Source organism: Lissotriton helveticus, chromosome 1_1 (assembly GCF_964261635.1).
Source record: "Lissotriton helveticus chromosome 1_1, aLisHel1.1, whole genome shotgun sequence".
NCBI classification, from domain to species: domain Eukaryota; kingdom Metazoa; phylum Chordata; class Amphibia; order Caudata; family Salamandridae; genus Lissotriton; species Lissotriton helveticus.
In genome coordinates this window covers 245094432-245116115 of record NC_136057.1, presented here as the reverse complement: position 1 = coordinate 245116115, position 21684 = coordinate 245094432, and positions in this window count along the sequence as shown.

Here is a 21684-nt window from a genome sequence, read left to right as displayed (position 1 = left end):
TGAAGACTTAAAAGATTTTCCATCATTGATAAACTTTGAAACTTGTTATAATACATCATGTACACCAGTGAACTAAAACCAGGTGAAAGTTTGATTTTGATATTTCTGTACACTCATTCTCCCTGTGCACATTCAGCAGCACACAAAAAATATGCCAAAGACCTCTCAGGAGTCTACGTATGCAGGCTAGAGCCTGGCCACAAACTATGTTGCCTACAATGCAGGGCCCTTTGCACCATGATGTAAGGGTGCCTGCATTTGTGCTAGACAGGCAAAAGTGCTTCACCAGCAAGGAAAGTCAGTAATGTGCCCTATCATGGTATCGCTCTGCATTCCATTATTTTCCCTCTTACATAGAGCAGCAAGACATCTTCCCACATTACACTGTAGGCATGCTTTGCAGAAATGTCACACAGTAGACATACTGGCCTTGAGGCTAGCATTGATATATGCCAATCCATGAGAATTCAGTGTGCTTGTCCTGCTGATCACACTCATGCAAATAACAATGTATCAATGCAATGAGACCTACTGGACCTGCATAGGTTTCACTACAAAGGCTGACATTTCCTTTGCAGCTGCTAAGCCACAGAACAAGAACCCTGCCATATGGACATCTACCCTCACTATGTGCATCAGTCAAACTAGGAACTAATGAGCTGAGCGACACCTTCAATCAATGATTTTTTCTTTGTCACCACACTTTATATAGGTATGACATGGACACCTCTGAGGGAGGCTCACTCACCCCTGAAGCAGGATTACAACAGCGATACCTCAGATAAATGGTAATACTGATGAAATGTCCAGACTAACTGCAGAATTACTCACACCACTGCATGGATTGATTTCACGATCCTGAAAAACAGTGGGATGTAATTGCCACATTCCAGCATCTATCAGTTGAGATTACAATGCATGCTTTTACATCGCATGCCTTTACAACATGGTTTTTACAACGCATGCCTTTACAACGCATAGTGCTTTGGGGCGCTGGATAGTGAATTGTTTAATTTACTATTCCAACTCCAGTCCCCTTGGATAGTAGGGAAGGTGTTGGATAGTATATTAAACCTATTCCCTATCCTAGAGCGCCCCCCAGCGCAATGCGTTGTAATGGTTTGCGTTGTAAAAGTTGCGTCGTAAAGGCACTGCGTGGTAAAAGTTGCGTTGTAAAGGATGTTCCCCATCAGTTGAGTAATAATTGCAATGTGATGTCTACCCTGGTGACACTGTCATCAATGTGGAAGCAATTTGAGTTAAGTTTATTTCAAGTTTGAATCTGCAACAATATTTAATCATACCTATATTGACACTGCATCAGGAGTGGCTCCTCCATTATGGAGGAGGGGAGGTGGCCCACTGTTGTGCGGCAGCATTGGCAAACATGAGAAATAAAATGATAATAACACTTTTTTATTGTCATTTTATTTTTCTTACCTTGCCATGTCCCGCCAAGTCTTTGGGCAGAGCCTTCCTGAGAGTGTCACTGCTTCAGCAGGAGAGATGAGTGTTTGGGGTCACTGTAAGTGAGCATGTCGGTTTGGCCTACAGTGTTAGGATGGCCAAATTGCCATGCGCACTTACATTTCTTCAAACCAGCTGTGTGGCACAGCCTGAGGCGTGCAATGGATGCATTTTATGACCGAGCCAGTACGATGCACGCATCGGACAGCCGGTGCGAGCCGGAGTGTCCGGTTTGCAAAACATCCGGGAAGTTGCCTTTGGGGGTCCGCGTTTGACCCCCTGTCACCCGCAGCCCTACGACTCAGACACAGGGGGAGACCCAAGGGTCTCCCCAACACAGGCATGCACGGTGCGGATGGCACCAACACGTACCCACTGTAAGAGGTGCCCTGTGCGAGACATACCCATTCAGTCAATTGGAGCCCATGTACGCGTCGTACGACTGGCTCCCATTGACTTCTATGGGAGTCCGACAGAACCGCGCCCAGCAGCATACGGCCTCATCGTACTCGCTCGGTCGAACTGCAGGACTACGGCTCGGTCAGTAGACACTCTGGATCGGGCTCGGTCGGAAAGCTTTCCGACCCAGATCGGAATCGCCCATCTGTACTGCATTCTGCAGCACACCTAGAATGAGAAAAATGCCTCTCTGGATTGATTTTGTGCAGGAATGCTCCTTCATGCTCAATAACGATCCTACCTACAACAAAGACACCCTGGCGCCATGGTGCAATGGTGCCTGCATTGGCGCTAGGCTGCAGAAACGGTACAGGGGGAAAGGACAAGAATGCACTGTATTGCATAAATACAGTGCATCCTTGCCCTTTCACTTGACAAGTTATTTGCCAGCAGGTTATTTGCTGTGCTGTACGATGCCAAAACCCGATAAATGAGGCCATTGATACATGCGCACTAGCCTTGCCACACAGAAATACTTTAGACAGTATGCAGAGTGGATGGTGATATGTAATGGGATCCTAGCCATAGAGGCAGTTTGTCCAATGTAGTGTGCAGTGGTACAGTCATCTGAGTCAACCAAAACAGCAACACATTATGTATACTTTTAGACTTGGCTATTTCAGCGGATTCACCTCAAACTTTTTCTTTTTTGCCTCCTGTTTTTGACCTGGTTTTTGTTTGTTTTAGGATTCTGGACACTTTATCACTGCTATTTAGTTCTAGAATGCTTATGTTTTTAATGAATTGTGTTTATGGATTGATTTTTCGATAATTGGCTTGTTTTATTTACCACTAAGTCCCTAGTACAGTGCACTGTGTGTGTTCAGGACCTGTAAATCAAATGCTACTTGTGGGCCTTCAGAACTGGTTGTGCCACCCACAAGTGTCTCAGATAATCCCTCCCTGGCATGTGCACCCACATGCCAGGCCCTTCTCTTCCCTTTCCTTACGTCTAAATCATCCCTAAGGTAGGTCAAGGTAGCCCTATTAACAGGGTGCAGTGCATTTAAAAGGTAGGACATGTAGTTGTGTATTTTTGCTTCCCCTAATAGTAAAATACAGTGTCTTTCGTTTTCAATATTGAAAGGCTAACTCTCTCATAGGTTAACAAGGGTGCTGCTTGGTAACACTTTACCAAGGTAGCTTGCAAGTGGGAGCTGATAGAAAAATGGAGTTTAGTAAGCTTTAACTCAGGATTTAAAAATACATCTTTTAGTAAAGATGATTTTTATATTATGTGTTTGAAAATACCACTTTTAGAAAGGTGGTATTTTCTTGTCTAACCACCCATTGTTCCTCTGCTTTTGTGTATTCAAATCTGCGGTTAGAGTGACAGGAGCAGGGGATGTGCATTCATACTAGACAGACCCAAGGCGGGTTTTGAGTTCTGCCTTTACTGGGTGACTCCTCGCCAGACTGGATAAATTACGGCTGCATTTAGAGTAATGGGAGGAGATGTTGCTTGCACCTGAATGGACTGTGCCTGTCTTCCACAATGCTGTCTCTGCCCCCTGGAGAGAGACTGCCCTGACCAAGACAGTACTGGATTATGTATGCCAGTGGATCTTTGTTTGTGCAAACTTCAAATGGAAAAGTGTTATAAGTATTGGGGCCCTGACCATAGAGCTTTAGATTGCTGCTCGACTAAGAAACCTGCCAGGAAGAAGAGTTGGTAGAGCTGTCAGGAGAAACTACCACTTTGCTACATGCTTTGCTGGGTTCACCTGCAGTTGCTACTTCTGTCTTAGGAAGGGAAAGAAATGTACTCTTCTGTCTGCCTTCTAATTGTCTCCAAGGGCTTGATGTAGAGCTTGCCTCCTGATGGAATTCTCAGAGGACTGAAAGACTTAAATATCTTCTGGGTACCAGATTCTGGAACTGGATGTTTCAGCTGCCACGGAGGAAAAAGGTAACCCAACGCCGCTGCTGGCTCTGTGACCTGAAGGCACTGCAGAGGGCACTGACGCACCTTGCACTGCTACTCTGGACTCACTGATGACAACACCCACCACCCCCACCAAGCCGCTGCTTGCAGATGACCTGTGGGCACTGCACACCGCCTTGCTTCACACAGCCGCCTTGGTATCCCCGACGATGCTGCAATGCCATCAATGATGCCACTGCCTGCACCATGACCTGTGGACACCGCTCATGGAGAACACGGAGCATCATACCTCTTCGCATAGCTGCACTGGTCTCATTGACAGAGACTCTCCAAGCTAACATCCATGCTGGTGCCTGAACCCTGCACAGCGCACCAACACCAGGGACATTGCCTCCAGCTCATAAACCGATTTAGCTGCTTTAACTGCAATCTATGAGCCCCACACAATGCATTGCTCCATCTCACATTGCAGCCTTCGATCTACCAATCACAGCACTTCAGCATTGACAATGCCTCTGCTTGCACTGTTACCTGTCAGCACTACAACGAGCACCACCCCACTTCGCATCAGTGCCATGGTCTCACCGATGGGGCTGGATGATCGTCATTGAGCTGCTGCCTGCACCGCAACCTGAGGGCACTGCACGTCCCACTGCTTTGCTTCACACTACATCCCTGACTTCTGCAGCCACCAGCTTCCTGAATTCAAACTCAAGGAGTTTGATTTGCAGTGCATACAACTTCATGGGCCCTTTGACTCCTGCACCGACTCCCAAAACGATGCCTGCCCATGCGCCCCACCGGAGCTCACCACAAGGTTCATCTGCCTGCATCTCCAAAGGTACTCTTTTGTGGGTCTCCCCGACACTGTAGCTAGCCCTCAATGCTTGTTGGAATTGTATTTGGATCACTGTAGATTTATTGTTTTGGTTCTTATTTTACACAAATAAATGTTGGATATTTTTCTAAAACTGGTGTTGTGTCTGTTTGTAGTGTTTCACTGCATTACTGTATGTTATGTGCAAATGCTTTACACACTGCCTCTGGGATAAGCCTAACTGCTTGTGCCAAGCTACTAAGGGAGTGAGCAAGGATTATATTAGAAGTGTAAAACCCTTATCCTGACTGGAGTGGTAGATTCTGCCTGGCTTAGGTGCAAACCCTAGCCAACCAGAAAACCAATTTCTAACATATATATTTACATTGTCCTACCAAAACATTTATCAGTGCAGGCAATTGGTAATTAGTGACTCCTAATTGGAAAAAGGGCTGCTTGGCATTACTTGGTCCCACGAGCGCCTGCCCCATATAACGCAACACCGTATTTATGCCAGGTGTGCTGCTTTGTGTGACCGTTTGATACATCTGTCATTCTCTTTTGCAATGTGTGTCACAAGGCATCCATACATTGCAGCTTCCTTTTGTGATTAATTTTTAGCACAGCTAATATAGCAATATTACTACATGTTGATGGTACATAAATACATGTCAATTAAAAAAAACTTTCTTTCAGCACAAGGCCATGAAATCACATAAAACAAAAAACATTAAATCAATACTGTTTCTTACATGTGGTACAAACCGTCAAAACAATTAATATGAATATATGATTAGGAAACACATCCTAAATTGGAAACTTCCCTTGTGAGGTTAAAAAAAGGAAGTAAACCATCATAAAACAGTATACAAAGCATCATCTTAAAAAAAGATTAATTAAATCTATAGCTAAAACATTTTAAACTGATGACATAACACATCTAAAAAGCACCTATGTCATAAATAGCAAGTTAGCACAACAGGGTTGTAAATATATACCTATGGGGCCTCCAAACTCCCAACCCAGTAGATCTACCACATCTGCCTCATGGGATATAACATCTGCCCAATGATGTTTCATCTGAGAAGCACTCCGGTCTTCCTTAAACACATGGGCCATGTGCAACTGCACCCTATCCCTTGAGGGATAACCTTGGCTTACCTTTCCCCAGGCAATCACCAACTGCGGCAGGTTGTGCAAGACCATTCAGATCAATGCACCGACCTCTACCTCAGAATAGTTCTTCTCTCTACCCTTCATATACATAACCCTATCCCTCCTTATAATCCTAAAATAAATAACACCTCTTAAACCTCAAACTAAGCATAAATAACTAGTACCCCAAATTGAACAAACATCCAACAATACAAAGACACATAAAATCACAAAATACAACACAAAGACACAAAAGGTACACAATCTATAAGTGATAGGGACAGACCTGAAACAAACTACACCACAAACAGTCAAAATCTTCTCCAAACTCTCTCTGCACTCCAACATCAACTAGCACCAACATCCCTTGTCCAGATCTGTTTCTATTGTGGTGATGATTCCATCCCACAAGGTTCTAAAAGAAGATATCCGCTTTGTTAGAAATCCAAATCCATGTTTGTTGACGATCCAAGGTCTTTTGTCGCTCATATAAAGCAGTCATCAGTTTCTCTATTTTCCAGAATGTGTCCTTGAGTACAATAGAAACAGATCTGAACATGTGATATTGGAGCCATGAAAAAGTTGCGGGACTACCTTCCCAGTGTGATAAAACACGTGTTGGCTGACTAAGAACTTGTTTGAATAAAAAAAAAAGAGGAAAAGAATAAAGAAAGGAAGAATTTGACTGCTGTGTTTCTTAATTGTGTGTACTATCGTATATTACTGTGTGTTTTTCCGAAACTTGAAGACGTGTGCTAGGTTCTGTAATTACGTCTTGTGTTGACCTAGGCCACAATTTTGGGGAGGCTAGTGGTTCTCTTCACTCTGCAGCACCGTTATCCTATACAGTTCTATTTGTAGATACTTTTGTGACATCACCTGGGTGGCGCCAGCTCACCTATCATTATACCACCGACCGTTTGAATCTCACCAATGAAGGTTATCGTTGTTGCATGCAGGATTGTTTTCATGCCGGATGGGGCACTCTTCTGTACATAAACAATCATGAGAGGCATATTCTTGGTTTTAAGTGTGCTGCACAATACAGCAGACTTAGAAAGAGGAAATAACGAGGTGAAATAAAGATATTTTTCCTAATTATGCCGCCTCCAATGAAAAGGTGTATCTTTTTGGAGCATTGCCAGGTCTACCACTTTAGTTACATCTGGGAATGTGTCAAAAACCATGAGAGTTATATGGAAACACCCACACAATGCCCATGGAATGCCTTCTCAGGTCAGAACAACGCAACGCAGCAACGTAACTCCAGGTTTATGAAGCCACTCAGGGCCATGCAAGGTGGCGTTGTGCTGCTTCATGAATCACATATTGGGCTTCCTTCAATGTGTGGTACAAGCACAATGCAACCCCTTTCATAAATATGCCCCTGGATTTATAAACCATGGTCTGGTACAGGAAGATCTCTTACTTGCCTGCCTGGCTCTCCAGACCTCAGATGGTAGGAATTATGCCACCGGACACCAACAGGTCTTTTCTTTTTTCTCAGATGTGCCTTCGTACCTCATTTTTGCACATTGCGGCTCTCTTTCCTGCCTCTGAGAACTGGGGTGGTGTTTCTGGCTCCTACAATTGTCTTTCCTCCTCACTCTGTACCTCAATCCACAAGTTCAAGGTAAAGTAAAGAGTCTAAGAGGCATGTGGGGTATTTGAAGCATGTACTGTTCAATCGGGGTGGCAGTAGGAGAAGCATTTATTTATTTGTCCAATTAAGGAAATCGGCAGGCTACTTTGCTTTATGACCCTTCTTGGCATTGTAGGCAGCACTTGAGTCTTAAATCCACAGTGAGCACATGTCTAAGTATCAAAAGTGGGGCAGAGTTTTTTTGATGAGTTGCAATTTGTGATTCACATCAAACTTGGGCATTGCTTGTGGTTAGGTAGAACTTTTTTAAGCACACATAGAAGGGTGAGCTTGTTGGAGTAAAAGTGGCATGAGGGATAACAATCAGCACCATGCTTAGTTGTTCACAGAAGCAGGTGAGTATTTTCTGGTCCTTTGGGGGAAATCTACCTGCATAACATGCAGCCCAAGGCACCCACGAGACAGACTAATGGCACTAGAAGGCATAGATAGCGGTGATTTCTTTATTTGTGTGTGAAGGCCGTGCCCCTCCTTACATTTGTTTGTACCCAAAGCGTAAGGCATAACCAGGGCAAATCATTCCTTTTACAGGAGAGTGAGGCAGGCGGATGTGGAGGGATGGGACAGGAAGCTTGAGTGATTGACAGGTCAACTGTTGTGCCTCCTTTGGGTGAACTGCACATGTTAGGTGGATGGCTGCCTTGCTCTGCCCAGCCCGACATGCACACTTGAATCCTTGCTAACATGCACAATGTAGGGGGTCCCGAGAATTTCTGCTACAGCTCACAAGTCTCCTTTAGAGCATCGGCAGTGTCTGACAAAGCCAATTTCCTTACCCCTCTCATGCTGTTTCCCATAATAAAGAAATAGGGAGCAGCATTTAAATTGGCTCAGGAGTTGCGGAGGTGGGACTGGGGGCTGAGCTGATGGTCACTCACACGTTTGATGCATGCCTGAAGGTATAACGCACCTAACGAGTCTACACGTTTTCTTTGCTGTCTCTGACCTTCCAGGACCACTGCGGATGGTAAGTGAATTTGTGCATTAACTTACGTTTGGCACAGTGGCACTGCCAGCATTGATCAGAGAAGCTGGTCAAATGGTCCTAAAGGTTGTATTTCTTTTCTGCACAGCTGTACATGCACTGCACTCAACTAACATGAATATAGTGAAACATGAATCTGGGGTATCTGTTTATGCTACTGCTGAGGGATAAATAAAGTTGGGCAGATTTATGAGTTCTGGCGCATCTCTGCAAATCAGCAGGGATGCGCCAGAACTGATGCGTCACGCAATTTCCTCCTTGCGGCACTACAGATGCGCCGCATTTACAATGCAAAAACAACAGGTGATGGACAGAATGCAGAACAATGTCATACATTCACCCCAGTACAGAGATCTGGGCCTAAATCCATCGTTTTTTTGCTCACCATGCCTTTCCAGTTTGAACCCAGCTACATGCAAATCAGTCTTGACCCTGTGCCCCATGGGAACAGTCCATCCCGAACTGCCAAGCCAGGTCCTCCCTGGACAGGAAACAAGCATCCAAGGACCGGTTTCGGGCTTTCAGCCCTCATCAGCCTGGATAGCTTGATTCCAGTGGCATGGAGAGCACGGGACTCACGTCTGAGCATACCCGTCCCACTCGGGGTGACAAAGCAAAAACAACAGGTGATGGACAGAATGCAGAAAAATGTCATACATTCACCCCAGTACAGAGAACTGGGCCTAAATCCATAATTTTTTTGCTCACCATGCCTTTCCAGTTTGAACCCAGCTACATGCAAATCAGTCTTGACCCTGTGCCCCATGGGAACAGTCCAGCCCGAACTGCCAAGCCAGGTCCTCCCTGGACGGGAAACAAGCATCCAAGGACCGGTTTCGGGCTTTCAGCCCTCATCAGCCTGGATAGCTTGATTCCAGTGGCATGGAGAGCACGGGGCTCACGTCTGAGCATACCCGTCCCACTCGGGGTGACAAAGCAAAAACAACAGGTGATGGACAGAATGCAGAACAATGTCATACATTCACCACACTACAGAGATCTGGGCCTAAATCCATCGTTTTTTTTGCTCACCATGCCTTTCCAGTTTGAACCCAGCTACATGCAAATCAGTCTTGACCCTGTGCCCCATGGGAACAGTCCAGCCCGAACTGCCAAGCCAGGTCCTCCCTGGACAGGAAACAAGCATCCAAGGACCGGTTTCGGGCTTTCAGCCCTCATCAGCCTGGATAGCTTGATTCCAGTGGCATGGAGAGCACGGGACTCACGTCTGAGCATACCCGTCCCACTCGGGGTGACAAAGCAAAAACAACAGGTGATGGACAGAATGCAGAACAATGTCATACATTCACCCCAGTACAGAGATCTGGGCCTAAATCCATCGTTTTTTTGTTCACCATGCCTTTCCAGTTTGAACCCAGCTACATGCAAATCAGTCTTGACCCTGTGCCCCATGGGAACAGTCCAGCCCGAACTGCCAAGCCAGGTCCTCCCTGGACAGGAAACAAGCATCCAAGGACCGGTTTCGGGCTTTCAGCCCTCATCAGCCTGGATAGCTTGATTCCAGTGGCATGGAGAGCACGGGACTCAAGTCTGAGCATACCCGTCCCACTCGGGGTGACAAAGCAAAAACAACAGGTGATGGACAGAATGCAGAACAATGTCATACATTCACCCCAGTACAGAGGGGCAGATTTATGAGTTCTGGTGCATCTTTGCAAATCAGCAGGGATGCGCCAGAACTGATGCGTCACGCAATTCCCTCCTTGCGGCACCACAGATGCGCCGCATTTACAATGCGGCGCACCATGGTGCAAGGAAGGGCAGATGCGTGACGCATCTTGTGGTGTACGGGCGGCGCATTGCTGGAGTAGCGTCGCAAGTGCGACGCAACTCCTGCAATGTACAGATGCCACCCATACATAACGTGGTGCGTCACTCCTTATGCCTGCTTCAAGCAGGGGTAAGGATTTGACCCGGCAGCGTCATAAAACTGACTCAGTGAAATCTTGTAGATTTCACTGCGTCAGTTTTACGGGGCTTTCCTATGAGGGAACGCCCACCCTGCGACAGAACGCCCACATGAAACCTGACGCAGGTTTCATGTGGCGCAGGGCTTTACAACGTGACGCATCTGCCTAGATGCGTCACGTTGTAAATAGGTCGCAGGGATGCACCACGTTTCCGCGCCGTTGCGTGACGCACCGGCGGCGTAAACGTGGCGCAAGTCCGACATAAATCTGCCCCAGTGAGTGACCGCAGGAAGCAATTTCAAAACATGCTCATAGACCAGATTCAGGAAGGAACCTCTTGATGTTTTAAGCCAAAATGGCTTCCATTTCGCTGCCTCCCACCTGATATTGGCTCTTCTTCAATTCATGTCAATGCGAGAAATACTTGCTCTTTATTTGTTTTTAAAATGTTGGCATGTATGTACTTGCCTTCAATTTTTGAAAGACCTTATCCTGGATTTCAGTGAATTCAGAGAATTATGAAGTTCTGTGGTCATACTGAATAAGAAGCTGCCTACATCATAATCATATAAAACCTCTTTATTGATGTCATAACTACAGTTTTCACAATTTCCTTATTTATCTTCCTGCTTTCTCCAATTTGCTTGAAAATGCACCATTTGCCTCCTCTTTCATGTGTGCAGTGAAAACTCACCACAGGTCACTGAACTTTTACACTCCATCACATTCAAATGTCACCAGCCGCCACTGACATATTGACATGGAGAGAGGGGTAGGCAGGCTTGATTATATCAATCAAACAATCAGGGGAATTGTAAGAGCACTACTCACTCGTGAGGGTAACAAGGCGCGGGGGTGGGGGATTTCAGCCCCATTCAGTCGAAAAGCCAGGTATTGGGTGTCTTCCTGAAGGTGTTCAGGAAGGGGGCGCGTCTGATGTTGTACAGGAGCAAGTTCCAGGTCTTGACCATAATGTAGGCTCTTCTATCTGTCCTGGCTTTGCAGATGCACAGGGATTTGGCGAGGGTGAGGTCGTCAGATCAGAGCTTTCTGTTGGGTACTTGGAAGGAGATCCTTTTATTGAGGCATTGGGGTCCGGTGTTGTGGAGGCTTTTGTAGGTATGGGTGAGTAACTTGAAGGTGATTCTCTTTTCTACGGGGAGCCTGTGGGGGCAGCGCAGGTGTTTGGTGGATTTGCAGACATTGATTCCATGGTTGAATATGTGCAAATGTATTAAGGCAGCTCAGCAATTGTATTACTGTTTCTGTTTTGATTTCAGGACACTGGCACACAGTGTCAGTGGAGAGGAGAGGCAACATGTAGGAATCAGCAGTCAGTGAGAGCAAACATCAACATCGTCAGGTGAAGGATTAAGAAGGAGACAGGACAGGAGAGGTATGTTTGTTACTGCTCCCCTTTGTAACTCTTTATGCTCCCCGCTGGGGGTACTCCCAAAAATGATCTGTAAGAACTTTGCCTCATCCTCAATCTATCTGTGCCAAACAGACACTTTGTTAATGATGAGATTGGCCAAAACTTGTGTTCATTGACGTATCCTTCTTTTGAGTCCGCCATTGCCGTGCGGCAGCCTTTGAGCACTCGGATCTCCTGGTAAATGTAGACATTAAATCAGACTTCAGAATGCTGCCACTGCATACAAATGATTTTCATTTATTGGGTTTGCAATTTGACTTTGCATTTTATTTTGATAAATGCATGCCTATAGATATACTTTGTCATACTCTTATTTTGAAAAATGTAGTCAGTTCTAGAATTATGTTTCTAAAAAAGAGAATGCAGAAGCCCCTTAGTTTTGCACTGCCTGAATGTCTTCTTGTTTCTAGGCCCTTCTGGGTTCTAGGCCCTTCTGGGTTCTAGACTTTGTAGTCAATCCCTGTTGGAATTCATTAGACTCTTGACAAGGTTAGGAGTACTTCTGGCACTGCAACAACTCTAATTGTTCTGGATATTGAACTTGACACAGTGCAAGGTGTTTGCACACTGCCTGAGGAGAAGGTCTTGGCTTTTAAGCAATTTGTTCAACCATGTTTGAGGACATACAAAGCTACTTTACATTAGTTGTAGGTGTTGGTACATCAGCTGAACTTTACTCTGGCATCATCCTGATGAGCCCCCCTTCCTCTAGATTCTTAGGGCCAGACTTGTCTTTAGGCACAGGCCAAGAAAAGTGTTTCACATCCTACTATAATAACTGTCTCTTAGACCGCACAGCCTTAATGTGCTCTTTCCTCTAACTTTTTGCCTTCCTACTCCCCTTTTCAGACCTCTTTTTTTCTGGCTTTAGGACTCTTTGCACTTTATCACTGCTAACACATGCTAAAGTGCTAGTGTTCTCTTCTCTGAACATAGTCATGGTGGCTTATCCCCAAGTGGCACATTTAATTTACTTATAGGACCAAATAAAGTGCACTGCATGTGCCAGGAGCCGGTAAATTAAATGCTGCTACTTCGCCTGCACAGTGTATTGTGCCACCCACTTGAGTAGCCCTCTAACCATGGCTCAGGCCTGCCATTGCAGAGCTTGTGTGTGCAGTTCACACTGCCATTTTGACCTGGAGAGATAAACTGCTTGCCAAGCCCAAACCTTCTCTTTTTATACATAGAACTAAGTCACCTCAAAGATAAGCCTTGAATGAGCCAGAGGTCAGGGTGCAAACTATTTAAAAATCATGCCTTGGTAGTGAAAAACTCCTGAAGTTGTTTTTCACTTCTGCTAGGCCTATTACTCTCAAAGGATAACATTGGGATTACCTTATTTCATTTTTATTACTGTGATTTCCAATTGTGAAGAGATAGACATTTCTCTGGAATCGTTTAAAATGTTGAGGTCAAATTTTAAACTGCAATTAGAAAGTTGTCATTTTCTTACTTTATCCATTTGGTGTCTACTGCCTGCCTCTAATGCAGATCTGAGGGGGGTGACAGCAGAGATTTGTGTATTCCCCAAGACAGCCACCCCTCAATGGGAGCTTAGGTGTTATTTGATGGTCCATCGTCGAAGGATGGGAGTGAGGACCTGGACCCAGCCTCACTTACACCTGAATGGACTGTGCCCTTTTCTCCACACAAAGGGCTGCATCCACCCCATCATGAGTTTGGAGCCAGGGCAGGAAGAGAGGACCTCAGTGCACTTCAAAGATCTGTCTTTTAAGTCTCCCCACTTCAAAGGCACAACTGGGTATAGGTAATGGATCTCTGATATCACCACTTTAGTTCACTTCTGGGCCTGTCGAAATTGTGCCAGGAAGAAGGACTTCTATGCTGTTGAATGTCTGCAATTCTGCTGAATTGCTGCTTTGTGTGACTCCTGCCATGCTGTGCAGCCCTACTGCCTGCTGTTCTCCTGCCTGGCTTAGCAGGACTGGACCTTCATCACTGGAACCCAGAGTGACATCTCTAGCTAGCTGGCTGGCCTCCACTTCTGAATTCTCAGGGTTGTAAAGGACTTCCAACCTATCTGCTTCTGCACCTGGACTTTGCCATCTGTGAACCAGGCCTGCAGAATGGTGTCACCCCAGTCCTGGACTCTTGTAAGTGGACCTAAGGTTCTTGCTAGAGCAAAACCCCTGCATCCTCTGCTGAATCAGCATCACCACCATCGAGTGGATCAGAACTGGTGCATCACTCCGATTGCATGGATTTTATCTGGCACATTGGTCCTTCTGCGTGGATCAGAACCGGCGTATTGCCTGAGCTGCATGGATCTGGTTGTTGGATCACCTTCCGAATCACCACTGGACGGAGGTCTTCCCGGTGCAAAGTCTTCGTATCCCATTAGTGGCATCCTCATTGACAATGCTGAATCTCTGCATCAGTAGCTCTTTGCTCATCGGAACTGGTGCATCACCACTGCTGTGTGGATCAGGACCGTCTCATCACATCCACTGCTGGATCAATACCAACCCATTGTTTCAGCAGCACTCCGCATCTTAGACAACGAAGCAGTCAGGATCAATGTACTTTTGTTCAGCGGACCTCACTGTGTCCCTGTATTCAGCCCGTGCTCTATTGCGGTCGGCCTGGACATTTGACTTAGAACCGATCCAGCATGACCAGATATCCAAAATTAGAAATTGTTGCTTCCAAGCAGTTTATTCTTTAAAAATGCATTCATGCTAGAAACTCACTCATGGTACTAACTACTAGTACATTTCAGAAGGAAACCATAAAGCCAAGACCCAGGCAGGCACTGCAAAAAAAAGTCTAGGTGAAGTTTTTCATCTCAATTTTCGGCTTCCCTGCCAGGCCCCTAACAATGTAACGCTGTTGCAGCCTCTTTGCTGAATTAAATATTTACAGGAAGATGTCAGTGTTTGACATCTCACCTCCCTACCCCAACACTTGCTGCCTGCCAGGCCCTGTCATGAAGGGGCCCCCATGGGTTGCAAAGCTCCCTAGTTCATGTTTGACATTTGTATGTCTGATGCATTATATGTGCCATTTTGCATCACCCTATAAGGTCAGCAGAAAAAATCAGTTACAGCCATGTAATGAGGGTAATCTCACTCAATGTTATGTTTAGAAGGGGTTTTAAAATACTTACAATACTCCTGCAAGCTTATTAACCTTTGTAACATGATACCAACTCATTTCCAAAATAGTTCCTGCAAGTCTCCCTCTCACCTCAGTCTTCCGTCTATGCCTTTCTACCTCAGTTAATCTTCTGTCCATTCTTTGCTACAGATGTTTTCTCCTCCCATCCCCTTTTAAGGCCAACAACACCAAGAACTTTTCAAGATTGTTATGGAATTCTCCAACCCAACTGAGAGCAAAAAGAATATCATACCCTCATAGGAGCTGTGCCACAACCTTGCCCACTTCTTCCACGACAAGAGTGCAACCCTATAGAGAAAATTCAAACCCCAAACCATACCTATGGACTTCCTTGTTAGATATGCCAACACCGTGACCAACCCGAATCGGATACTGACCTCCTTGAACATCCTCTTCACCCAGGACACTACCTCCACCATGAAATTGATCTACTCAGGAGCTCCCACAGACCCATGCCCACACCACATCTTCTACCTTAGAAACCAAAGGATCAGTCAGGACCTCACCACTCTACTCATACCTCTATCATCACAGCAATATTTCCCGATGCCTGGAAACACACCAACGTCAGACCACTACTCAAAAAACCCTCTTTTGACCCCAGCAAAGTCAAAAACTACCGGTCAATCTCCCTGCTCCCATTCCCAGCAAAGGTAATGGAAAAGTTGATCAACCATCACCCCTTGACACACCTGGAGCAGAATCGGCAACTCAACGCCTCCCAATCCGACTTCTGTAGCAATCACAGCACCGCAACTGCCCTGATCGCAACCACCGCCGAAATCCAAACCCTCTTTGTCTGTGGAGAAACAGCAACTTTGATCCTCCTAGGCTTCTCTGCAGCCTTCAACACTGAATCTCCCCACGCACTAAAACAGAATCCAAGGACACGTGTCCAGATGGATCACCACCTTCCTCCTCGTAAGAACCCAGAGGATCCACCTCTCACCTTTCACCTCTGAACCCAAGGAGATCACTTGCAGTGTCCCCAAGGGCTCATCCCTCAATTACATACTCTTCAACACATATATGACCCCGCTGGCCAACATCGTCAGATCCCTCGGTCTCAGCATAATTTCCTATGCAGACGACACCCAACTCATCCTCTTACTCATCGACGACCCCGTCACCACCAGAACCAACTTATACAGATGCATGAAAATTGTCGCTGACTGCATGATGAACATCTGCCTGCACTTGAACACAGACAAGAGAGAAGTACTGATTTTGGTAACAGCAGCAGCCCATGGAATGATTCCTGGTGGCCAGCAGACCTAGGACCCGCACCCACTCCCTACAACCACGCAAGATACCTCAGAATCATCATTGACAACAAGCTCAGCATGAAATCACAGCTCGACACTATCTCCTCTGCCAGCTTCCTCACCATGTGCATGCTACGTAAGATCTTCAAGTGGCTACCCCTGCACATGTGATGCACCATGACACAAGCCATCATCATCAGCTGACTTGACTACGGCAATGTCCTCTATGTGGGTATCACTGCAAACCTTCAATAGAGACTTCAGACCATACAGAACACCACAGCCAGACTCATCCTCGGCCTTCCTTGACCAACTTACATCACACCCCACCTCAGGAAACTCCACTGGCTTCCAATACAGAAGAGATGCCAATTGAAGCTGCTGACCCATGCACACAACCACCTGCGCTTCCCCCAACCATCGAGAAGACTAAATTCTGCCTCCCTTTCACTTGCCCATATTCCCAGCATCTAAGGAAGCAGAAGTGGAGTGGGCTCCTTCACCCACACTGCAGCAAAGACCTTTAACAGCCTCCACATGCACCTTCGGACCATCACCTCCCTCCGGGATTCCGAATGGCCCTCGTGACCTGGCTGTTCGCATTAGCCTCTGGAGCCTGCAAACACCTTGATACCTTATTAAATGGTTAGCCACGCTTTATAAATTGATTAAAGTATAGATTTTTTTTTCCGACTGATTATCTTATGCTGGTGTAGCCCTTTCCTCGGAGCACCATTGCCTTCTTTGACTAATACACCTGCGTTCCCTCTCCTTACCCATATGTGCTTCTGTCTTCTCATGATTTCTCATGCAGGCATCCTTTCCTCTGTCCTTGTTGCCATCCTTAAATTACTTTTGTTTTTAGCTTGCTAATCTCCAGTGATATGTTTTCATAAGTAAGAGTGTTTTTTGTTTTTTTATTTGAGTTTTGCAATGCAGTATTTATTCTCTAGAGGACTCTAATGTCCTTCAGTAGTGAAGTCCAAATCCCTTTGTGCAGTAGACAGGGCATTTTAGATGTTGCCACAAGAGGGCAGTAAATGATGCATTTTCTTTCCACAACTGTGAGTCATATTATCAAGGGACATACCGCTGCTTTTTCGGCACATAGCGCCGAAAAAGCTGCGTTTTTTTTATTGCACAATCATCATGGCGGCGCTAATATGCATTAGCGCGTGTTAGCTGCCATTTCCATGACGCTTTGCATCTTAGCGATATACATCGCTAAATAGATGCAAAGTAGGCGTTCCTGTCAAGAAACAGGAACGCCTACTTTGCATCTATTTGGACTTCACTACTGAAGGACATTAGCCCAAAATCACATGATGTTGAGCCCACGCTGAGACTCGCAACTGGTCCCCCAGCTCCAAAGTCGGCAGCTGTGCAATTGAGAATTACAATTGTTAAACAAAATAACTGAGGTTATAGCATGGTGCCATATCAAGTAACTAAAGCTTTATTCAGTTAAAAATCTTCTCACAGGAGCAAGGAAAAACGTAATGAAGTGAGCTCAAGTGGGTGTTTGCGCAACAAAAATGGATGGCAGAATGCATTTTGCATTATATATAAATAAATAGTGCAAAGTGCCGACGCCGGCATTTCATTCAATAATGCTGAATTTGGTGTGACATTTTGCATACTTTATGCAAAGTACATTATGCAAATTTCGCCAGTATCTAGTTCTAAAAGGACTCTGTGCAGTGGCAGCAGCCCAAATCATTGGTCTTTAATGTGTCGTGCACAATCACTTGTGGTTGAGTTCATCTTCTGTGAAATAATTTGGGGCTGTGCGCGTCCCATTTGTTTCTCTCCTAGGAACCAAAATCCCTGCCTACATCCTCTGAGCCCTGTCCACACCCTTTGCTAGGCAGTGCCATGTCAAAAGGAGACAGAATCAAGTGCCTAATGTTGTTAAACGGGAAACAGAGAACAGCTCACCAACGTGAGAGACAGAGGGAAGCTTACACTTGATGGTGCTGCCTTCTGCTGAGTGTCAGTGCATAGGATATTTGTGTAGGTGTTTGTCTGTGCTTGTAAATGTGTCTGTGTGTGCTTTTCATTTTGCTGTGTGCTTACATCTGTGTATCTTTTGCACCTCAGTGTCCACAGAGGTCTGTGTTCTTGTCTCTCTGCTGTTCTGCTGTGCGTTTGTGTTTGTGCATCTTATCTTATCTTATCTTAAGAGGGACTTGTATAGCGCTCTGTCACCATAGGTTTCCTGGCGCTGGGTGGTACTGAGAGATGTAGAGAGGGGGAGCTAGCCAGACTGTGTAAAAAGATTGGTTTTAAGAAGTTTTCTGAATTCCAGCAGAGACATGGAGGATTTGAAAGATAACGGCAACTGGTTCCAGAGTTTGGGAGCCAGATGAGCAAATCTGCAACCACCATATTTTTTGAGTTTGATTGGGACTGCGGTCAGAAGTTGACGGTGGGAGGACCGAAGGTTGCGTGCCGGACGGTAAGGAGTCACTAGGGACCTCAGAAAGACGGGGGACGTACCAATCACAGCTTTGTAGGTCAGGCAGCCGATCTTGAATGCAGCTCTCTGTTCGACCGGCAACCAGTGGAGTTTACAGAGTAGTGGTTTTGCAGACTGCCACTTCGGGGTCTTAAAGGCTAGTCGGGCCGCCTGATTCTGCACGACTTGCAGCCTATGTAGCAGGTATTTCGGTAGGCCATGATACAAGGAGTTGGAAAAGTCCAGGCGAGAGAGCACAAGGGCGATTAAGACTTGTATCAGGGCTTCAGGCAAGAGTAGATGGGAAACTTTCCTGATTCTCCGAAGCTGAAACATACACGAGGATACGACTGCCCCAACCTGAGGCTTGAGGGAGAGCTCTGGGTCTATGATAACCCCCAGGCTCTTTGCCGATTTAGCCGGGATGGGCGGGGAGCCCAGCTCTGTAGGCCAAAACTGTGGGCCCCAATGAGTGGAGCTACTGCCAGGGAGAATTAGCTCAGTCTTCCCTGGGTTCAGCTTGAGCTGATTAAGGTTCATCCATTGCTGGATATCATATGTAACATGACCGCCTGACAGTCGAGAGCTGCGTTAGGGGTGTTAAGAGGGAAGATGATTTGCAGGTCGTCTGCATAATTGAAGACGGTAATGTCCCAGCTCTTCAGGGAATGGATGAGCGGGCGAAGATAAAGATTGAAAAGCAGGGGAGACAGAGAGGAACCCTGAGGCACTCCACAGATGAATGGTTCCCTAGTAGCCGTGAAAGGACCCAGGTGAACAGCCTGGGTTCTGCCTGTCAAGAAGGATTTAATCCAGGCCAGAACCGAACCCCGGATACCGGCTTGTTCGACACAGTGGAGAAGGATGTTATGGTCCACCGTGTCGAACGCTGCCGACAAGTCCAGAAGGATCAGGACCTGAGGAGACCCTGTGGGCAGGTCTGAAGCCAGCTTGGTTAGGCTCAAGATAGCCGGAGGACTCGATGAACTGAGAGAGGCAGCAGGTGACATGTGCCTCCAAGATCTTAGAAAAATAAGGCAGGAGAGAAATAGGCCGATAGTTGGCAAGGTCCTCTGGGTCGGCTCCGGGTTTTTTAAGCAATGGTACCAAGGCAGCTTCCTTGAAGGAGTTGGGTACGATGCCGGCCTCGAGAGAGGTGTTTAGTAGGGGCAAGATGCAGTTGGGCAAAGCCAAACAAATGTCCCTGAAGACAGAGGGAGGGCAACAATCATTGGGGGAGCCAGATTTGACTCGGGAGGCAAGTTTGGCGAGGGAAGAAGGGTCGAGGAGGGGAAAGTGTGACAATGAACATGGGTTACCAAGGGAAGGGACAAGTGGAGCAGCAGGGGGGCGGGGGGGATAGTGTTCTTGATCTTAATGATCTTTTCAGTGAAAAAGCTATTTAGAGCATCACAGGATTGTTGGGTGGGGACCTGGGAAGGGATAGTTCTGGCATCAGACGTCAACTCGCCCATAATTCTGAATATTTCCTTGGACCTATTGGGGGCGACAGAGATTCTTTCGGAGAAGTATGAAGATTTCGCAGCTATAATTGCACTTTTGAATATTTTTCGTGCCTCAACGCAGGCCTCTCTGTTGAGTGGTAAGTAGAAACGCCTCCACCTGCGTTCCATCTGACGCAGTTTGAGCTGCTGGGATTTCAGGGAGGTATTGAACCACCTGTGCGAATTGCTGTGGCGAGAACGGGGAAATTTAGACAGGGGGGCAAAAAGATCACTGGCTTTGGTGATCCAACTGGAGAAGTCGTTTTCTAAGGCCTGGACTGTCGCATTGCTGCGCAATGGAGGTTGAGTGTCAGCCAAGGAAGATAGGAAACCTTGCGAATCATGGATGCCCCATTTGCGAGCGACCCCGCCTGCTACGGCAGGAGCTTTAACACGGCCCCTGACTGTAATCACCGTGTCGATTAGGTGATGGTCCGACCAAATACAGGGGGTAACCACAGGACAGGAGAGAGTGAGATTGTAGGTCCAGATGTGGTCTAATATGTGACCCCTGACGTGAGTGGGGGAAGAGACAAGTTGATTCATGTTGAAGCTAGAGAGGACTTCAAACAGCTCTGCAGCATGGGGGCCAGCATCGCTGTCGTTGTACCAATAGTTAAAATCGCCGAAGATGGCGAGGCGGGCAGATGAGGTGATCAGATTGGCTAATTGTTCGCTAAAAATGCCAGGAAACAAAGAAATAGGGGACGGAGGGCGATAGAGGACAATGAGAGTAAGGGCTCCCTCTCCTGTTTCAAGACTGATGATAAGAGTGAAGGAGGATGTAGAGATGATCTTAAACTCCTTCCGTATGATAGCTGCCACCCCACCACCGGCGCGGCCGGGGGGACGATTGATGTTAAATATATAGTAGTCAGGGGGTAGGGCTGGCAAAATATCGGGGAGTGAGTCATCGGTTAGCCAAGTCTCAGTGATTAAAAGGATATCTGGGCACTCATCAGTGAGTAGGATAAAAAGGTCAACATGATGTTTGACGAAAGATCGTGTGTTCAAGTATAAGACACGTATGCGTGACTCTTGATTATCCGTGCATACTAGGGGATGGGCACTAGGGTGAGGAGAGGAGGCAGTGCGCGCAATGCCCAGTAAGGAAATGCGATCACGACAGGCAGGGGGTAGGTTGCAATGTTTGGGTTGTAAATTTCTCAGGGCAGAGGGAGTATATGTGACAGGGGTGACAGAGTCCTTGGCCCCTGGGCCCGTTCGGCCGCGGACGGGCGCAGACGGGCAGGACTCTGGCACGACTCCGGCGCGAGTCAGGCTTGCCCGCAAAGCGCGTCCGCTGCGCGGAGGAGTAAACATCCCCTTTTATGCGCAACTAGAGCGCGCTGGAACCCACCCACACACAAGATGGCCGCTGCAATTGAGTGCCCGGGACCAACTCCACAGCTTCAATACTCGGCTGGGAGTGGCCCAGGGCAGCGGGAAAGAGGGGGGACGTGGTCAGCAAGTCAAACTTAGTAGAATCAAGCTATTTAGAACAATTTACGAAGGGGA